General features: G+C 42.5%; 1 protein-coding gene and 1 long non-coding RNA gene across 3 annotated transcripts in view; one reads left to right on the top strand and one right to left on the bottom strand.

Annotated features, from left to right (window-relative positions):
• The window catches only part of RAD54L2 (RAD54 like 2), a 95896-nt gene extending 80874 nt beyond the window's left edge, over positions 1-15022 (bottom strand). Inside the window, exon 1 of one of the 2 annotated variants that reach the window (XM_034777489.1) lies at positions 14756-15022. The gene's annotated coding sequence lies outside the window, so the exon portion shown is untranslated. The remainder of the gene's footprint in view (positions 1-14755) is intronic. The other variant, XM_034777488.1, reaches the window with a different exon arrangement.
• On the top strand, positions 14214-18818 carry LOC117880904. Its single transcript, XR_004646633.1, has 3 exons — positions 14214-14561; positions 15861-16024; positions 16541-18818. It is a non-coding gene; the product is annotated as an uncharacterized LOC117880904 (long non-coding RNA).
• Positions 18819-19045: the final 227 nt, after the last annotated feature.

Below are 19045 nucleotides of genomic sequence, written 5' to 3'. Positions count from 1 at the left end.
CACTAAGCATGACAAAAAGGGGCAATGCCAAAGAGAGCTTCTTCCTGTTGTGGTGTTAGAAGAGTTAATAGGGGAAACAGACAGACAATTTTACTATCTAGATTATGGTAGTGAAATGCATAAAACAAACCACAATATATAAAGGGCCTCAATTGCCACTGCTTTCCTTGAAGAACAGAATGTACTGTTTCAGTAACACGGAAGCTTACAGTTGCTGGCAAAGGAAAATTGTATTGACTATTGTCCCATGAGCGCCGGAATGTAACTGAAGACTTCCAAACTGAAGGTCAATTTCTCCGGGGAATTCTTCTGCAAGCATAACAGGCCCACATGAGGTATTTGGAATTTCACAATACAGACCAGATTCTCCTCTGGTATGTTGAATTGCCCTATGAATACATGGTGTAAGGGGGCCCAATCAATCTTTATTGTAGGCTACTGCCATCTTGTCATCAGATCTTCCTTTAAATTATTTTCCTCTGTTAATAGTATCTGAAGCATACTGAAGTCTAAAAACCTTCAAACTGAATGAGTCCATAGTGTCATTTTCAGTCCTGTTGCCTGGAATTCTCAATATCCCTAAGGAAGAAACCTAAAGCTTATCTGGCAGGACCATATAAAAGTTATAATAGGCTTCCTGTCGAAGACAGATGTGGTCGTCATTGTTCCTTTTCCCCAGCACCAAGGAAGCTGGTTTTGCAGAGGGGAAGGGATGGGAGGAGAAAGATATATTTGGACCCACGTTTTGTATTGCAGGAAGCTTGCCTCCTGTGGTGAGGTGTATTCCATCACATAATACAGAATACATAAGCACTCACAATCCTCTACAGCAGGGGCATCAAACTCATTTCATATAAGAGGCCTGATCTGATACCCTGCCACTTGGCATGGGGCACATTCAGCAAAAGTTATTAAAATAGAAATCACTCACTTTAACCGCAGCATAATTTATATGATTAACATTAGTAAACATTGATTGCTGCCTTTTCAATAATTGTGCTAATTCAGAGTATTTATCTTTGTGTAACTTTCCTGTGTTATCATATTTCTCGCCATGGTTTGCTTGATAGTATCTTTGAATGTTGTATTATTTTACCACAGCTAACTGTTGTTTACAAATCAGTACATGGACTTTCCATAAAAGTCCACAATAAATAGAAAATTCTGCATTTCTCTTGAAATTCACAACACTCTTGATCTACCTTTCTCTTCTTATTGCTTGTCTACACTGGCAATGTGGCTTGTGTAGTTGTGGCACCGCTTTCCCAGCGCTCTTAAAAAACCACCTCCATGAGTGGTGTGGCTCCCAGCACTGGGGCACTATCTACATTGGCACATTACAGCGCTGAAACTTGCAGTGCTCAGGAGGGTGTTTTTTCATACTCCTGAGCGAGAAAGTTGCAGTGTTGTAAAGTGCCAGTGTAGACAAGCCCTTCAATAAAGACAGGATCGCCACTTGTCACAAGCTAAAGAAAGAAAGGAAGGAAGGAAGAGAAGAAAGAAAGGGAGTCTGCTGGTCTTTCAGCTGCAAAAGGCATTTACCCTTTGAGTTGTTTGCAGTTTCCTTTTCTTTGACTTTCCAGGTTGGGGTATCTATTCTCCAGTCAGCAGGTAAGTGCTCTTCAGTGTCATTTCCCCTCTCCCAGACACATACCAGCTTCCACCAGACTTATGCTTCTCTGGAAGCACTTAATTGTGACCAAGAGTTTCTATACCTGTTTTTCTGGATTGCTGCTCAGCAGTCCTGGTTGGTCTTTGAGTACAAACTAATTTTCATTGTGATTCAAACCCACCCTCATGCAGACAGGAGGGGACCATAATGAGTCAACCGCAGTCATCCTAATAAAGAAATGAAGGGCTTGTCTACACAGCCCCAGAGTCTGGATTACCAGGGTGTAATCTGTAGAACGCACCAGTGTGTTGCCTTCTAACTCCCCCGCATGCACTAAAGGACTACATCAGTGCACATTAGAAGGCTCTACAGTGCGGAGTTCTACAAATCATGCCCTCATAGTGTAATCTCAGGGGTCATGTAGGCAAGCCAGAAGATTCCCGAGAAGTCCATGATCCAGATGAAACTGTTCCGTGGGCCAGATCCAGCCCGCAGGCCATATGTTTGACACCCCTGCTCTACATGGTTGACAGCTCCTTGGAAGGTGTTGTTTACAGAGGTACCAATGTATACTTGTGTGAAGCATACCACTTTCATGTTGGTCCTGAGGAGGCCAAGAAGCATTCTAGGTATTACACATAACGTTGTGATGGAGTGGAGAGTTTGAAAAGCAATCTATGTCTGTGGACGGTTTTCGTTAGTAGATGAACAGATGCTTCTACTTTGACATTTTCCATTTACCAGCCAGTCATCTAAATAGAAGATACGATGACTATTTCTCAAACTGATGGGACAGAAGAAATACTAAACGGAAAACCACAACCAATAAAGTGATGCTAATTCCATCAATTAAAGAAACAAAAACAGTAATATGGCTTGATACTAACAAAGACAGACAGCTTTCAGATGTATAGATATCAAAAGTGCAACAGACGTTTGGCTTTGATTCAAAGGTTGATCATTTTCATTAAATTGACCTGAGCTATCTTAGGAAAGAGAACAGTGCTACATTTTCAGAGATTTAGAGAGTCACCCTTTATTTATTTTTCAAGAAAATGAGATGGCTGTCCTGACCCAAAGGTTACATATCTTCTTCAGGAGCACAGTATGGATTGTATTTGTTACTGAGGAAAGACAAGGAAAATCTCACAATTAAACTAGCTATTTTTACTTTAAAGAAAGATAAGACATCATCTTATGGCCTCCTAGTGAGTCTTGCCTGGAGAATCTTAGTTTGCGGTTTCAGATTTGGGGAGAGCCAACACCCTCCTGATGTTAGTATATTTCTATGCACTTCCAGATAGCCAAAAGCTTATATGAAGAAAAAACAAATTAAGCATAAATAGGATCAGTTCTTGAGGCTAAGGGGGAAGGAATATGAATTAAATCTGTAGCTAGTGTTTTCCTTCTGTTAGAAAGAAGAATGATATTCTAGAATCCTTCAGTATTTTATTGAAGATCAACTCAATTCCCACCCTGAAACTGATATTTTGTTACATAATATTCTCTCTGTGTACAATGTAGGTGACACAATATAGTAGTACCACCTACATGAGCACAAGTAATATTTTTAAACTGCCCAGGGCTTAATGTAGCAAAGAAACCTGAGAGATTTCCCCAAACACGGTCTTGACAACAGAAGACAGAACATTTGACCTCTCTAATATTTTAATTACAGCTGCTGGAGAAAAGTCCTTGTGATGCTGGTCCTCACACTCGGAAGGGCAAAGAAGGGATTTAAAAATCTGCTTCAGGCAGGAGAGAAGAAAATCTGCCCAGCCCTGGAGAAACCAATATGTGCCAGGTCTAGAGAGAGGGCTCTTCAATCGGACCTCATTAAACAGCAGACATAAAGGAGAAGATAAGTTTAAACTGGGCTGATTCCAGTGGTGAAGAAAAACCTTAATCCACACTGACATGAAGCCAACGGTCAGAGTGGCAAGGCATTTCCTTTTAACGTGGTCAAGAGGAACTTGCTTTAGTTACCATCCCCTGAAACTAGGGACTTATGCTTAGCACCATGAAGGAAGGGAGAAGAGGCCTACTCTATCCCTCTCCCATCCTCTTTTTTTGTGTTCTTTCCATTCATAAATAACTCTAGTGCCTGACTTTGCTTATGTTATTCCAGGCAGGATTTATTTAATGGAATGTGGTGCACTTTCAATATATTTAAAGGAGGACTGCAGCCAATAAGACTAAAAAATTTAAACTCTAACAGAAAAATCCACAATAGCAGATTTAGGAATACAGAAAATATGAATTATTTGCAGATTTAATAGAGTTTCATGTGTTCTACATCACAGTTAAGCACAACAAAAAACTCAAAGCCCAAGGGAAGAGGAAAGGGCTTGATCTGGCTATAAGTCACCTCATGCCCTCCCAATTCTTGACTAATGCAGAGGCCAGCGATGCCCCTGGCATAACAGACAGCCTTAAAGGGCTGCCTAAATTATGGCAATCTGTCCTTGCAGACCCACCTCCTCCAACAATTAAGCCAACCCCTACTGCAGGACCTTTTGCTGCCTTTCACAAAGATTGTGTCAGGGTGAATTCTCTCCAGACCCTGATCCTGGGCTCTGCCAGTCCTTTTCTGATGCCAATGCAGCATACTAGGGTCACAGAGAAGGAGCAAATCCATCCCCAAATTTGTGTTCTTCTAATTTAAGTACTCTTAAAACAGATTCAGCTAAAGGTGATCACAGAGGGGGCTGAGGGAAAGAACACATTTACTTCCTCCATTATTTGCCCGACTTGCAGTGACAGTAAGGACACGGTGAAAAATGTGTTTACAATACCTCCCTCCCTTCTTTCCCTTGTGGCCTCTTCTTTGGTGGCAAAATGGTAGAGAGGGAGATAAAAACAAAAGAGAGGGTCCCTTTAAAAAAGAAAATTAGGAGGTGAAATGATAAATATCTTCCTGCAAATCTCTCTTTGGTGAGCCTGTCGGCAGGGGAAACCTGTAGAAAATACCTGGGTATAGAGAAAATAAAATATTTTCCTCCACTTTATGAACATAAGAACGTCCATAAAGGGTCAGACCAAAGGTCCATCTAGCCCAGTATCCTGTCTTCAGGTGCCCCAGAGGGAATGAACAGAACAGATAATCATCAAGTGTTCCATCCCCGTTGCCCATTCCCAGAGGCTAGGGACATCCCTGCCCATTGGGGCTAATAGCTATTGATGGACCTATCCCCCATGAAATAATATCTAAGAGACAAAGGGCAAAAGGGTAGCTCCAGACCTCAGGTGGATAGAGTATTGATGGAAGCAACCTTTAGCTGGTTCCTTACAGAGGGAGAGGCTTTTAACCTTGCCCTCAATGTCGTAGACAGGACACAATGGCAACAGACCTCAGCTAATTTCTTGCAGTTGCCCAGAAATCTGTTAATTTCACTCTGATGCTGCTTAATAAAGCTATGAGCTGACACAAAGACAACATTGCCTCGTTCTACATTTGATTCACATTCACAAGACTACTCAACAGCATAGGGGCTTGCAACAATTTTTCAGTGAAAGATTAAATTCTGCAGAAATGAATTGGCTTAGGCCCCCACACTTTCAACATAAGCCTTCCCACCGACTACCGGTGAGTGGCCTTTGTCAACGTACACACGATTCCTGAGGAAGAGAGGGAGGGTGGGCATTGCAGCTTGTTAAAGAAGTGAGTCAAGGTGGTTGTGATTTTCTCCCATTTCTTCCCAAAAGCCCAACCCCACAAACCACACCGGGGGGGGGGGGGGGAGAAGAGAAGGGGAGTCACAAAGGTTTATGAAACCCAAACTAAACAGTTCACTTCATAAGCATAAGTATTCCTCGGGTAGAAAAAGGTACATGCATTTGAAGAAAAGTTTCCAATACTGTAAGTAAAACACCACCACAATAATCAAGTCCCCAGTCTACTAACTAGAGTTTAAGGACAGAAGAGACCATTAGATTATTTAGTCTGAACTCTTGTATACCACAGCCACTAAATTTTACTTAGTTACCCATGTATTGAGCCCAACAACTAGGGTTTGCCTAAATCATGTGTTCCAGAAATGCATTAAGTCTTGATCTGAAGACATTAAGAGATGAAGAATCCACCACTTACTTCACTTAGTAATTTGTTCCAGTGATTAATCACCCTCACTGTTAAAAATTGTGCCTAATTTCCAATTTGAAATTGTCTGGCTTTAACTTCCAGTCTTTGGTTCTTATGTCATGTCTTTCTCTGTTAGAATAAAGAGCACATATGTACCCAGTATATTCTCCCCACGAAAGTACTTATAAACTATAATCAAGTAACCTCTCAATTTTCTTTTTGATAAGTTAAACAAATTGAGCTCTTTTAGTCTCTCACTGTAAGGCATTTTTCTTCAGCCCTTTAATCATTTTTCTGTCTCTCTTCTATACCCTTTCCAGTTTTTCAACACCCTTTTAAAAATGTCAGCACCAGAACTGTCTCACCAATTACATTTCCCCATTTCTATTCACCACTCCCGTTTCTACATTCAAGGATTACATTAGCTCTTTTTGCCACAATATCAGCACTAGGAGCTCACGTTCAGTTGCTTGTCCACCAAGATTCCTAAATCCTTTTCAAAGATGCTGCTTTCCAGGATCCAGTCCCCCAGTCTGTAGGTATGGCCTGCACTCCTTGTTCCCAGATGTATAACTTTGCATTTGGCTGTATTAAAACATATTTTGTTTGAATGTTCCTCATTTACCAAGCAACCCAGATGACTGCCCTACCTTCACTGTTCATCACTCCACTAACATTTGTGTCATCCACAAATTTTATCAGCAGTGATTTTACATTTATTTCCAGATCATTGATCAAAATGTTGAATAGCATCAGACCTAGTATCAATCCTTGTGGAACCCCATAAGACACATCCCCATTCATTGACAATTCCTCATTGACAACTACTTTTTGAGACCTGTCAGTTAATCAGCTCTTAATCCATTTAATGAGTGCTTTATTGATACTGTATAGTGCTAATTTTTTTAATCAAAATGTTGTGCAGTACAAAGTCTATTAGATTTACACAGTTACCTTTAGCAACCAAATCTATAATCTCATTGAATGAAGTCAAGTTTGACAAAACTTACTTTCCATAAACCATGTTGACTGGCATTAATTATATTTCTATCCTTTAATTCTTTAACAATTGAATCTCATATCAACCATTCCATTATTTTGCCTGAGACTGATGTCAGGCTAACCAGCCTTCAGATAGCTGGGTCACCTGGCTTACCCTTTTGGAATATTTTCACAATATTACTCTCCCAGTTTTCTGAAATTTCCACAATATTCCAAGATATATTAAAAATTAACATCAGTGGCTACAGAGCTCTTCAGCCAACTATTTTAGGACTCTTAGGTGCAAGTTATCTGGGCCTCCTGATTTTAAAATGTTTTTGTCTAGTAGATGTTGTTTAAAACCCTCCGTAGTTATTAATGGACTGGAAAATGTGCCATATCACATGCGGCTGATGACATATCCTGCTTCTTTTCAAATACAGAAGAGAAATATGTATTCAACACAATTTTTATGCAGCATTATAACAATTAGATTATTTCCATCTAGTATTACCAATGCTAGGACTGCTCTGGTTTCTAATATACTGAAACTCCTCCTTATTGCCCTTCGCCCTGCCTGTCATGGATTTTTTCCTGATGTCTTTAGCTTCCCTTATAAATTTTCTACACTTCATAACTTCTAATTGATATTGATTGCTATCTACTGCCTCATTTTTTCCCACTTGATAGACACTGCTTTTTATTTCTAATTGCTGCCTTCACTTCACCTCTGAACCAGAATGGGTTTTTTGCCAAAAGTATCCTTTCTTGATTGTGTAATTGTGGCTAGCTAATTTTTCTGCCTAATTTCCTCCCCTCCCGCCAATCATTTCACTCATAGTTTTCCTCTGCTTTGGTAAATTAGCCTTTTGAAGCACCAAGTATAGAATACTCCCATTTATCTGAAACCCTATTATCGAAACGCCAACACAATATCTGAATTCCTTCCTTGTCCCCCAACATGAGATACATGTTGCAGAGGGCAAGGAAGGGATTTGGATAATAAGGAGGTACAGCAAGTAGAGCAGAGACCCTCCCAGCCAGGACTGTGAGGAGGAGGACAAGCCCCTGGCCATGGGGGAGGCCACCCTGCTGCTGAATGTCTCCTGTGGCAGCACAGGGAGTCCTCTGCAGCTCTGTTGTCACAGGAGGCAGGGAGGGAGATACAGAGGGCTCCTGCATTGCCACAGGGTCACAGACACACGATCCCTGCAGGTGGAAGATGGATGGAAGGCTGCAGTCCTGGCAGGGTAGAACAGAATCCTGGCCAGGTGTGTCTGCTCTGACTGCAGCCTCCTCCTGCCGCACCTTGCGCCTGCAGGGACTGGGTGTCACTGGCCCTGCAGCAGCACAGGGTCCCCTCTGCAGCCCCTGTCATGGCTGTGAGTGGGGCAAAGAAAAGACTCCTGGCCATGACTGAGGAGGAGGAGGAGAACGAGTCCCCACCCAGCTGGTGAATAGCTCTGAGCCTCTCAATTAAATGAACTCCTGGTTATCAGAATAAAATCTGTGTCCCCCATGCTATTCAGATAATCAGGAGGATACTGTATATACACACATTACTTGTTGGAACTATCTTATGTTTGCGCATACTGAATGTAATCAGGTCATGATCACTGGTCCCTAGGTAACCACCAACATCCAGTCCAGTGATTAATTCATTTTTATTCATCAGAAAGCGGTCCAAAATAGAGTTACTGTATGTTGGGTGCAATACCTTGTGCGTCAGAAAATCTATAATTTTTTTAAAACTTTTTTTTAAAACTATGACCTTTCTATATATTTGTAACAGACCGACACTAGTCATCACTCCTGGCCCTTGTTAGATAGCCCATATGGGCTGATCCAGCTCCAACTCATGGCTGTGGAAAGCTGGATAAGACCCTGATATACCAACCCATTTTTACCAACTTAATCACATTTTCAAGAGGTAGTCTATTTCAGTGTATACTAAACCAGTGCAAATGCACTAGCAACATGCTTACTTGAGGCCAAAATGCTGGTCTGGATTACAGGTCTTTCTAAAAAAAAAATGGATATTTTGAATTTAACTGTCCTATCTTCTGTCACATCACTTCCACCATTTCTCACTATTTTGATGGACTGTGCCAATCTTCACAAACTGAGATTTTGGGTAGAAACCTGGATCTTTGATTTTAAATACCAGAAGAAAAAGGAACAAACTCAGGATAATGTTACATCAGCCACATTTCACCTCTTCTGTACTGGACTTAAACTTGACCTTTCTATGTATTTGGAATCAGTCATACTGACTAAGAAATGGAAGGGTTCTGTAGATTATATGAATTTATTCTCTTCTTGTGTAGTTCCAGTTCTTTATGAGATCAAGCAAGATTTCCACGGAGATTGCAACTGTAGCAATATTTGCCTGTAATCTGTCAAATTATTACAAAACCTCGTTCAATTTTTTTTATAAGTTTAGTACCTCCTTTTAGATTCCTTTGTTATGTAAAGCGTGTATTATGTTTTGTGTCTTATGTCCTGATCAAAGTTCTCCTCATATTCAGTGCAAGTTTCAATATACTTATGGTATTTGGATGCAGTTGTAGAGATTTGGGGTTTTTCTACACTTTACTGCTTTAACTCTGTATAATTAAAGCAACAACAACAACAAAATCACAGAGTAGATGCAATTATACTGGTCATTGTATCTTATTTCCATTTAGGAAATGAAATAAGCCATAATTGTGTCTACACTAGGGCTTTTACCAGCAAAGTCATGTGAGCAAAAAAAAGAATCACATCCCTTACTGACAGTTATGCCATTAAAACTTTTTACATGTAGACCAGGCCACAATCTTCCTGTTAGTTCCATTAACCGTTGTTGTGAACTATGGGCATCTTCTCCTATTTTCAACCAATCAAGAGGTTGATGCTAACTGTCGAAGAAATTTTGAACTTCCATCACATGTTTTAGGGCTGCAGTAGATGTTCCCTTTTTTTCCCCCTCAAATTTTAAATACTGTACTGAACACACAAAATTTTGAATGACTACTCCTAAGAAATACTCCCTTAGCTTCATATCTGAGCAACTGGCAAAGACCTTTTTGTTACAATTTTCTCTACATTCTTGAGGGAATCTTCTACCATTTGCATACAATTATTCAGCAGTTTAAGTAGAACACACATTCCATCCATGGATGCTTGCCACCATTAAAGAATCCTCTCTCATGTTTGACCAACCATCTTCCATTAATGTCAATGTTGATTCTTCTGGTTCTTCCTTTACCTTTTCCTCTATTTCTTCAATTGCAGCACATAGTGGTGGATGTGCAGGTTTACGTCTAGGACAAAAATACATATCCAAGACAAAATACTTCAATCACTTCTATGTATTGCTCATTTTGGAAAACAATGAAGGTGACATTATTAATATAAAAAGATGAAACTTTCTTGTCAAGTTCAAGTTATTTTAATGGCATTACTGCCAACTAATCTTTGACATTTTGAGGCATCAGAGTCACACAAAGACTATCCTGAAGTTGATACGCTGTAGTTGCTAGAAGATCCTAAACAGGATTTGAATTATCACAGCAACATTGCAATGACACCAAAGGCACTGAATATGTCTCACTTGCAGTTTTAAACTCAATGTTCTGCTCTTCCACTTCAATAGACAAAATTGCATTCAATGGCACATTTGATCTGGAAAAGTTTAAAGAAACCAATTTCTGCACTTTTTGAGATGAGCACAAATCCGTTCTAATTTTCTGCCTAATAATCCTTGAAAATGTTTACATTTCACTTTAGAAAATGTCTCGGTTTTCATTATTTCAGTGCATTCAACTGCGTATTTCCTGACACTTCCTTCAACTTACTGAATCAAATAGATTCATTCAACAATGTTTAGTAATCAGTAAATGCTAACTGCCTGTACACAGTACTGATCAACAGCTTTTGTACTCACTAGTTAGGATGAGAAAAAGATGGAATTATTTCAATATACTCCCTACCTCAGTACCTTATTAAGTATTTTTTAGAAAATATGTTACATGCACAAAATATGCAAACTTATTTCTAAACCAAGTTTCAAGATATTGAAGGTGTTTCCCCTCTTTGAGTATTAAATCCATGGCAAGCTTCAAGTTTTTAAAAATTAAACCCTTTTTTGTTGAGTACAAAATAGAGAATCTGAAACATTTCTTAACTCAAAAAAAAAAAAGTAGTTTCACTAAGTTTTCTACACAGAATTCACGTTTAGAATGAGCATAGAAAGTTTCCCTGCAGAATTATTTCCCAAAAAGTTATAAACTCCTGAAAGTAGCAAAGTTAAAACTACAGCATAACTTAACTGTATGATTAGAAAGAACTGCCTTATAATGTCGTTGATCTGCCACCTATAAATGTTATTTAAAAATATTTATATGTTTAACTTCTGGATTTATAAAGTTTTGCTAAATTTGGTTCCTGGCAACACAACATCTGTGGTCAACAAACTTTCTGTTTTTAAATTTCAGCTCAAATCCTGAAGGAATACTTATTTCAACACCACTCCCCCCTTACCCTAATGACCCGGCCATATTTAGAATAGTAGGTATTGGAAACAAAGAGTATTTTGGGGCACTCAAAACAAGATAGAGCAAGAAAGACAGACTTGCAGGATACGGCACCTAAGCAATGAGAATAAAGGTGAAATTATGGCATAGCAATGGGGAAGGGGCAGACAGTCATTTGTAGGAAATATTGATGAAACACAATACACTCACCCACTCACCATAATAAATTATATATTTTATATGTATATAGAATCCCAAAGGACCTTACAGTGCTTTCAATCTCACCACAAAAATGCAGCCACATCTGGGATGGAACAGAGCCATTTTTTTAAAAGCATACCACCTACATTATGCTATAGTTCAGTATAAAATGTAGTAGCATATTACATCCAAGTGAAATTTCAAGGGGAATTTAGGGAGGCAGAAGTTACACAGTAACTCAGGCTGGAGTCTGGCCAATACACAATAGCTAAATACTCATATTCTTCATTAAAAAGGCTGTTGGATCTTTAAAGATAAGTGGCTCAGGAATGTGGCTCAGTGATTACTGGTGGCACCCCAACCAACAGGACTGGGATATTGGTTCAGTACTGACTCACACCACATACTGAATCACCAACACCTCTTCTTATAGGAGCACCCGGGTTCTTCCTGGAGACCTCCCATTCAAATCGCAGGGGCCAATAGGGTCAGTACTGTAGCTCTTCATCCTACTTGTTGTTCAATATACTCATTAATGATCTGGAGGATGGCGTGGACTGCACTCTCAGCAAGTTTGCAGATGACACTAAACTGGGAGGAGTGGTAGATACGCTGGAGGGTAGGGATAGGATACAGAGGGACCTAGACAAATTAGAGGATCGGGCCAAAAGAAACCTGATGAGGTTCAACAAGGACAAGTGCAGAGTCCTGCACTTAGGGCGGAAGAATCCCACGAACTGTTACAGACTAGGGACCGAATGGCTAGGAAGCAGTCCTGCAGAAAAGGACTTAGGAGTTACAGTGGACGAGAAGCTGGATATGAGTCAACAGTGTGCCCTTGTTGCCAAGAAGGCTAACAGCATTTTGGGCTGTATAAGTAGGGGCATTGCCAGCAGATCGAGGGACGTGATAATTCCCCTCTATTAGACATTGGTGAGGCCTCATCTGGAGTACTGTGTCCAGTTTTGGGCCCCACACTACAAAAAGGATGTGGAAAAATTGGAAAGAGTCCAGCAGAGAGCAACAAAAATGATTAGGGGGCTGGAGCACATGACTTCTGAGGAGCGGCTGAGGGAACTGGGATTGTTTAGTCTGCAGAAGAGAAGAACGAGGGCGGATTTGATAGCTGCTTTCAACTACCTGAAAGGGGGTTCCAAAGAGGATGGATCTAGACTGTTCTCAGTGGTACCCGATGAAAGAATAAGGAGTAATGGTCTCAAGTTGCAGTTGGGGAGGTTTAGGTTGGATATTAGGAAAAACTTTTTCACTAGGAGGGTGGTGAAGCACTGGAATGGGTTACCTAGGGAGGTGGTAGAATCTCCTTCCTTAGAGGTTTTTAAGGTCAGGCTTGACAAATCCCTGGCTGGGATGATTTAGTTGGGAATTGGTCCTGCTTTGAGCAGGGGGGTGGACTAGATGACCTCCTGAGGTCCCTTCCAACCCTGATATTCTATGATTCTACTGTTTTCAAAAATTATAGCTTTACACCTGTGAAATAACTATTAACCACTTAAGATGAAGGGGGGGGAAGTGACATTCTCGCCCTCTTCACTGAAGAGTCTTGACAACGTAAACCCCTGCTGGCTTGGTGAGTCTGCAGTCAAGATTGTTAAAATACAACAGCACCAAGGGAGATGTAAACTTTTTTTAAAACAAAAACTTCTATTCTAATAAATGCTTTATAAATCTATGGGAAGACATATTAATGAAATGTGTAAGTGTCTCACCGATGTGAGCTTCTATTGTCTTACGTCACAAATAAGAGGCATCAGTGAAAATCAACTGTACATTACTCAACATAAATACAAAATTATGCCTTGGTGAAGAGGAAAAATCAAATGAAAAAGTTTCAGCACCACAGAAGGGGGGGGGGGGGGGGGATAGCTCAGTGGTTTGAGCAGTGGCCTGCTAAACCCAGGGTTGTGAGTTCAATTCTTAAGGGGGCCACTTAGGGATCTGGGGCAAAATCAGTACTTGGTCCTGCTAGTGAAGGCAGGGGGCTGGACTCGATGACCTTTTGGGGTCCCTTCCAGTTCTATGAGATAGGCATACCTCCATATATTTAATAATGAACAGCCTCCAAAACCCATTCACAAATATCACAAAAGGTCCTCACAGTCCATCCAACAATATCACACCAAAATACTGGAAACCCAAGCTGTTGTTTTAAATATCTGTTTACTAATACCACTGAATGTGACTAAAACAACAATATTTAAATTATAAAAATGTTTTACATATAGAAATTGATAGACTGGATCAGACCCAAGATCCATCTAGACAGGTATCCAAACTCTGACAGCAATCAGTACCAGATGCTTCAAAGGAAAATGTAAGAACCAAACAATAGGCAAATATGGGATACACTGCTCCCCACACACACACACCTTCGATTTCATTTTGATCACTAATAGTTAGAGATTAGCATAAACCTTGAAGCATGAGGTTTAAAATCCCTTCCATAATTATTATTAATTATAACTCTGGATAGCCTTGTTATCCATCCTAGCACTTTTTTAATCTTAGTGAGTTTTTGGTCTTAACTCCTTGTGGCAATGAGTTCCACAGTCTAATTACATGTTCTGTGTAAGAGTATTTCCTTTTTTCAGTTTTGAATTTGCCACCTTTTAATTTCATTGAATGCCCCTTGTTCCTGTGTTATGAGGCAAGGAGAACAAGGAAGCACAATTAATTTCTTACATGCAGATCGGTTTTCTGTCTGAAGAGTAAGAAAGTGTATTCTGTTACATTACTATCTGTTCACCCTTATATAATCTCCTTGGGGCTGTCCCTGTTCATTTAGGAGCAGGAGCCTGATTTCCAAGCTGTTACTTTCCCTGCCTCCAGTACGCACCTCGCCCCGTGTCCAGACTACAGGTCCAAATTAAGAGTTCTATTTCCTCTGCTTCCACTTCATTCTGATCGTCCGCAGCTTCTGCCTAACTCAGCGGGGCTTCAACCCACTGCTGGGCTACCAGACCCTTTTCCTGCGGAGGTTCCAGCCCGGCGCACGGCTCTTCACTCCCCGGGAAGCCGGTTTCTCCCCTCCTCCAGTATAATCCCACGGGGCATAATTCACGTTGTCCAGGACCAGACTGCCCATACTTGTGCCGTGCCCCGCCCCCCTCCTCCTCGGACAGTGACACACAACGGGATCCAGTGTCTCCAGGTATTTGTTAGTCCCCAGCCTGCCCCATTACTGATGTACCGCATAAGGCTTGGCCCCCTCTTCCCCAGGGTGGGCGCGGCCTGGGCCTCTCCGGGGGCCTCTCCCCGAGGGCCCTGTTCCCCTGCCGCCAGCCCCGGCGCCTCCATTGTGGCACGTCCCCCGCCCCGTGCCTTCAGTGGCAGCGCAGCGCTCACCTCCCCGGCGGGGCTGCGGGCCAGGCCGCGGGGCTCGGCGACTCCTCCCGCTGCAGGTAGCGTGCCGGCCCCCGGAGCGGCTCGGCTCCGCCCGCGCCTCCTCGCTCCTGCCTCGGCTCCGCGCTCAGGCTCTGCTCGGGGTCCGCCTCAGTAAGTGTCCCCCCGGCCAGCGCAGCGAGAGGATCCCCGGGCGGCAACAGGCGCCTCCGCAGCAAAGGTTCCGCGGGGAGGAGAAAGGTTCCCACCTCCCAGGGGGCGGGAGAGCAACAGGGCCGCGGGAGGCAGCAGGAGCCCCCTGGAGGGAGGCGCCTGGTGTTCTGAGGGAAGAATTCCTGCTGGGCCTAGTGTCCCAGCGGGAGCCGGCTGAGACTCCTGCCCCCCCTCCACAGCCCTCCACGTGGCCACACCCAAACTTTGCCACAGAAGGGGGAGACTTAGCTCAGTAGTTTGAGCATTGGCCTGCTAAACCCAGGGTTATAAATTCAATCCTTGAGGGGGCCATTTAAGGATCTGGAGCAAAAATCTGTCTGGGGATTGGTCCTGCTTTGAGCAGGGGGTTGGACTAGATGACCTCCTGAGGTCCCTTCCCACCCTGATATTCTATGATTCTAAGGGCTGGGTGGCAATCAGGCCTGGAACCAGAAGGCATCACCTACCATGCAGATAAACATCCGTCCCTTATCTTGGACCCACACAGGCCAAACACTTAAATCTCTCCTGGTTGTTTATTAGGAAGTGCTGGCTGCTTGAGTTCACGTTGGACTGCAAGTGCCTATTGCTCAGATCTGGCCTCACACTGCAGGTTCTGAGACAGCAACTGGCTGCATGTGACAATTCAACAGACCTCATGGGCCCTGGGAGCATTGCATTTTGAATATCCCTGCTCTGTAAAAACAATTCACCCCCTCACATTAGCTCTGGCTCCACAGCCCCAAAGATGCACTTGATGCCTAATGATAGCTGAGTGGTGGGGTCAAGTCAACCCCTACAATTGCTGAGAGGCAAGACAGAAAGGAAACGTGCTGCCACTATTCAGAACCAATGTCCATTAAGTGCAGGACTGAGAGCAGGAAACTGTGAATTACAACACTTTAATTCCACCTAGGGGCTGGATCTGGTAATGGCAGACTGCTTATTTCTAGCATTACCAATGTTGCCTTACATGGCTCCCGTGAACTACTGTGGCTTAGGTGTCTTCACTTCGCTGAAGTACAGAGTCCAGTTGATGGTGCATCCCAGAATTGTCATCCAAATGATGTTCTCTAGGAAGTAAGTATTGCATTTGCATTGAACCATTGATAAGACTTTATTGTGCTGCTTTGGAGTGTGATTGTAGCAAACAAAAACAACAAAGAGTCTGGTGGCACCTTGGAAGTGAGGTTTTTACTCACGAAAGCTTATGCCCAAATAAATCTGTTAGTCTTTAAGGTGCCACCAGACTCTTTGTTGTTTTTGTAGACACAGACTAACACGGCTACCCCCTGATACTATTGTAGCAAACAGCTAGGTACTGCTATTATTTAATGAACACCTATGTGCTTGTCCCTGTAACATATAAACTGGGCCCAAGCTGGAAGACCAAGTAAGCAAGAGTAAGCCCACTAGGTTTACTATGGGCCATATTGTATAAACTATGCCATGGGACTGTCTAGTTTGTATCTTGTACAGTACTAAGCTAGGCTTCCACTAAAAGGGAAAAAAATGACAAAATGAACTGCTTGTTCTGGAAATCAAGTTGGCGGCCTCTCCAATATCAAGGTAGCTCAACCTCTTCTTCCTTTACAGAGGTCAGATACATTCCAGAGATGGAGGAGCCAAGGAAGGAGGAAAAGCAGCCTGAGAACAAAGAGCCTCAGACCACAGAAGGGCAGACACAAGAGTGCCTCATAACGTAAATGGTGTGTCCCAGGAGGTTCTTCAAAAGAATAAATGAGAAGCATTACAAAGAGGCTTTACTCTCTTCCCCACTAAACATACACAAATCAGAAACAGACCTGTAAAGGATTTATCTCCCATTTTACAGAAATAAGATAAACCCAACACAAAGAAGAATAATGGCCCCTCCCCCCCTGCACAATGAGATGCAGAGTGGAGCAAATAAGTTAAATGAGACAGGAAAGCCCCAAACAGAAAGGATGGTGAGGAGCTATTACATTCACAGGGGAAAAACAATATCACATTTTATACATTTGTTCCTACATTGGCAGATTACTGTATTATGAAGTATGGCCCAGTGGAGGGTTGGCTTTTTCAGGGGGCTATTCTTGTAAAGCATACAGAGATACAGACACTGATTTCTATATAAAGCCACCTAGAGACTGCAGGCAACAGTGCAAGGCTATATCATTCATTACTCTCTCAAAATACAAAAAGGTGGAAAGCAACTGCCCCATCAGGCTTTCTCCCTACTCACAGCTGCCGAAGCAATATCTTTCAGAGTGCTTCATCATAGTCTGATGACAGCAATAGTTGGGAAAGATCTTCCAGAAACAAAGTGTGGGTTTAAGAGAAGGAATCACTGCTTATTTGCTAGTTGTTATTCAGCCTTTACAGGCAAAAATATAAGGAACAAAACCTGGACCTGTATTATAGCAGGGACCTGGCAGTGACTACTATAAGGTTATGTACCATTTTCCATTCTAAGCTCCTGTTTTTGCTTGCTCATGACCTTCACCTTGGGAAGGATGCACTACATATGCATGTGCAGCTGGCTTTACTTTGCACTGAGCTAATCAGTCACCTAAATTGTAGGCAATGACTTAGCTGGCTACTGGGGAACTGCAAGTAGGAAAGGTGTGGAGAAATTCCCCTTTGTAAGGCTGTAGAACTACCATGCAGCTGCTACTCCAGCCTAAGTGCTGAAGTAGACTCTGTGGCCCTAGCACACGCAGCCCATGCACATATGAGAGGAGAGGTCCAAAAGATTTGTGTAGCAGTAGATTCTTCTCTGGCAGTCTCATGTTCCAACTACTCACTGTTGTGCAGTGGATCCATACAGAGATACATTGTTCCATATGTTGGGAACTGAAACTGTACAATGCACTTGCAAAACTTCCCTCTCTAGTAGTAGCAGCAATATCCCTTAAAGCAGCTCTCGCTCCATCCCAGAGAGCATTCTGGGAGTGTCATCTCTAGGCCAGGGCACTGTTGCAGCATGAGATGAATAGGATAATGAGTTAGCTACCTTATCCATGTGACTACAGGAAGCAGAAGGGAGATCATAGTTGCTGCTGCTTCTGAGTGGAGACAATGTTCTGTCATGCAAGGTTGGGGATTGTGGAGGTCAGCAGCTCCAGCAAGGCAAAGAAGCTCTGTTTGGCAGTTGCTATCTCTTCTGTCGTTACAAGTACTGTGGCCCTTTCTGATGTCTCTGTGTGCATCCTGTCGAAGTCCTCACACTTCTGTTTGCTACACAAATAAGCCACCACCTCTTGCAGCTCTCTTACCAGCTTCCTGAGAGACTCCACCAACAGACACCTCTCACACCTAGTGGTTCCCCCTGCCTGGCTTTTGCTGGCCTCCAAGGGCAGTTTGCCTGTCTGACAGGGGGAGGCAGAGGAAGAGCTAGCGGTGGTGTTGGCAACATGCCATTCTTCTCCCATGCTGGGTTCTTCCTGTACCTTCAAGTTAAGGAAACAGAAAGCAACACAAGTCTACCTCCTTGCCTCCCTCCAGTGGTGAGCATGGAAAATCCCCAGTGGAAGAACAGAAAGAGAAAATGTCAGACTATGTTCAGAAGAGTCAAGCAAGCTGTCTAAACAAAGGGTGCTATTCCATCACTACAAACAGAAGATACAGCTGGAGGAGGGAGAGCAGAAAGGACTTTTGCCTTTCCCAAAGACATGACCAAACCCGAAGACTCTCGGCAGTGGTGAGAACTCCAAAGGGGGATGGTATTTATTGTTTTGCCTAGATCCGTAACTCTCCTGTGCTGTCTAAGAATTAAATATATATGTTTAAGAAGTTCCTTTACAAAGTTTGCATTCCTTGCTTTAACTGCCACATGGTCCTCAATGGATTAGGTGACCACAGCTAGATGGGACTCTGGGAGAATGTGCACAGAACTGGAAAGATTTGGGAGCTTTGGGGCCTACAGCAGTTCAACTACAGAGTCCTGCATCCTAGGAAGAGGGTCACACAAAATAGAAGTAATAATGCTTTTGGAGCCCTGCAGTTGGAAACAGTGATGGACTCTGCCTAGACCCCTTGGGCTTAGACAAACATGGGATTCAATGGTTGGATCCAATTATAAACAGACTGGTGACCATCCACGTTGGGAACTCAGCCAGA

This window comes from Trachemys scripta, chromosome 7 (assembly GCF_013100865.1).
Source record: "Trachemys scripta elegans isolate TJP31775 chromosome 7, CAS_Tse_1.0, whole genome shotgun sequence".
Taxonomy (NCBI): Eukaryota; Metazoa; Chordata; order Testudines; family Emydidae; genus Trachemys; species Trachemys scripta.
Note: the sequence above shows the minus strand (reverse complement) of the source record. Positions and strands in the feature narration are given on the sequence as shown.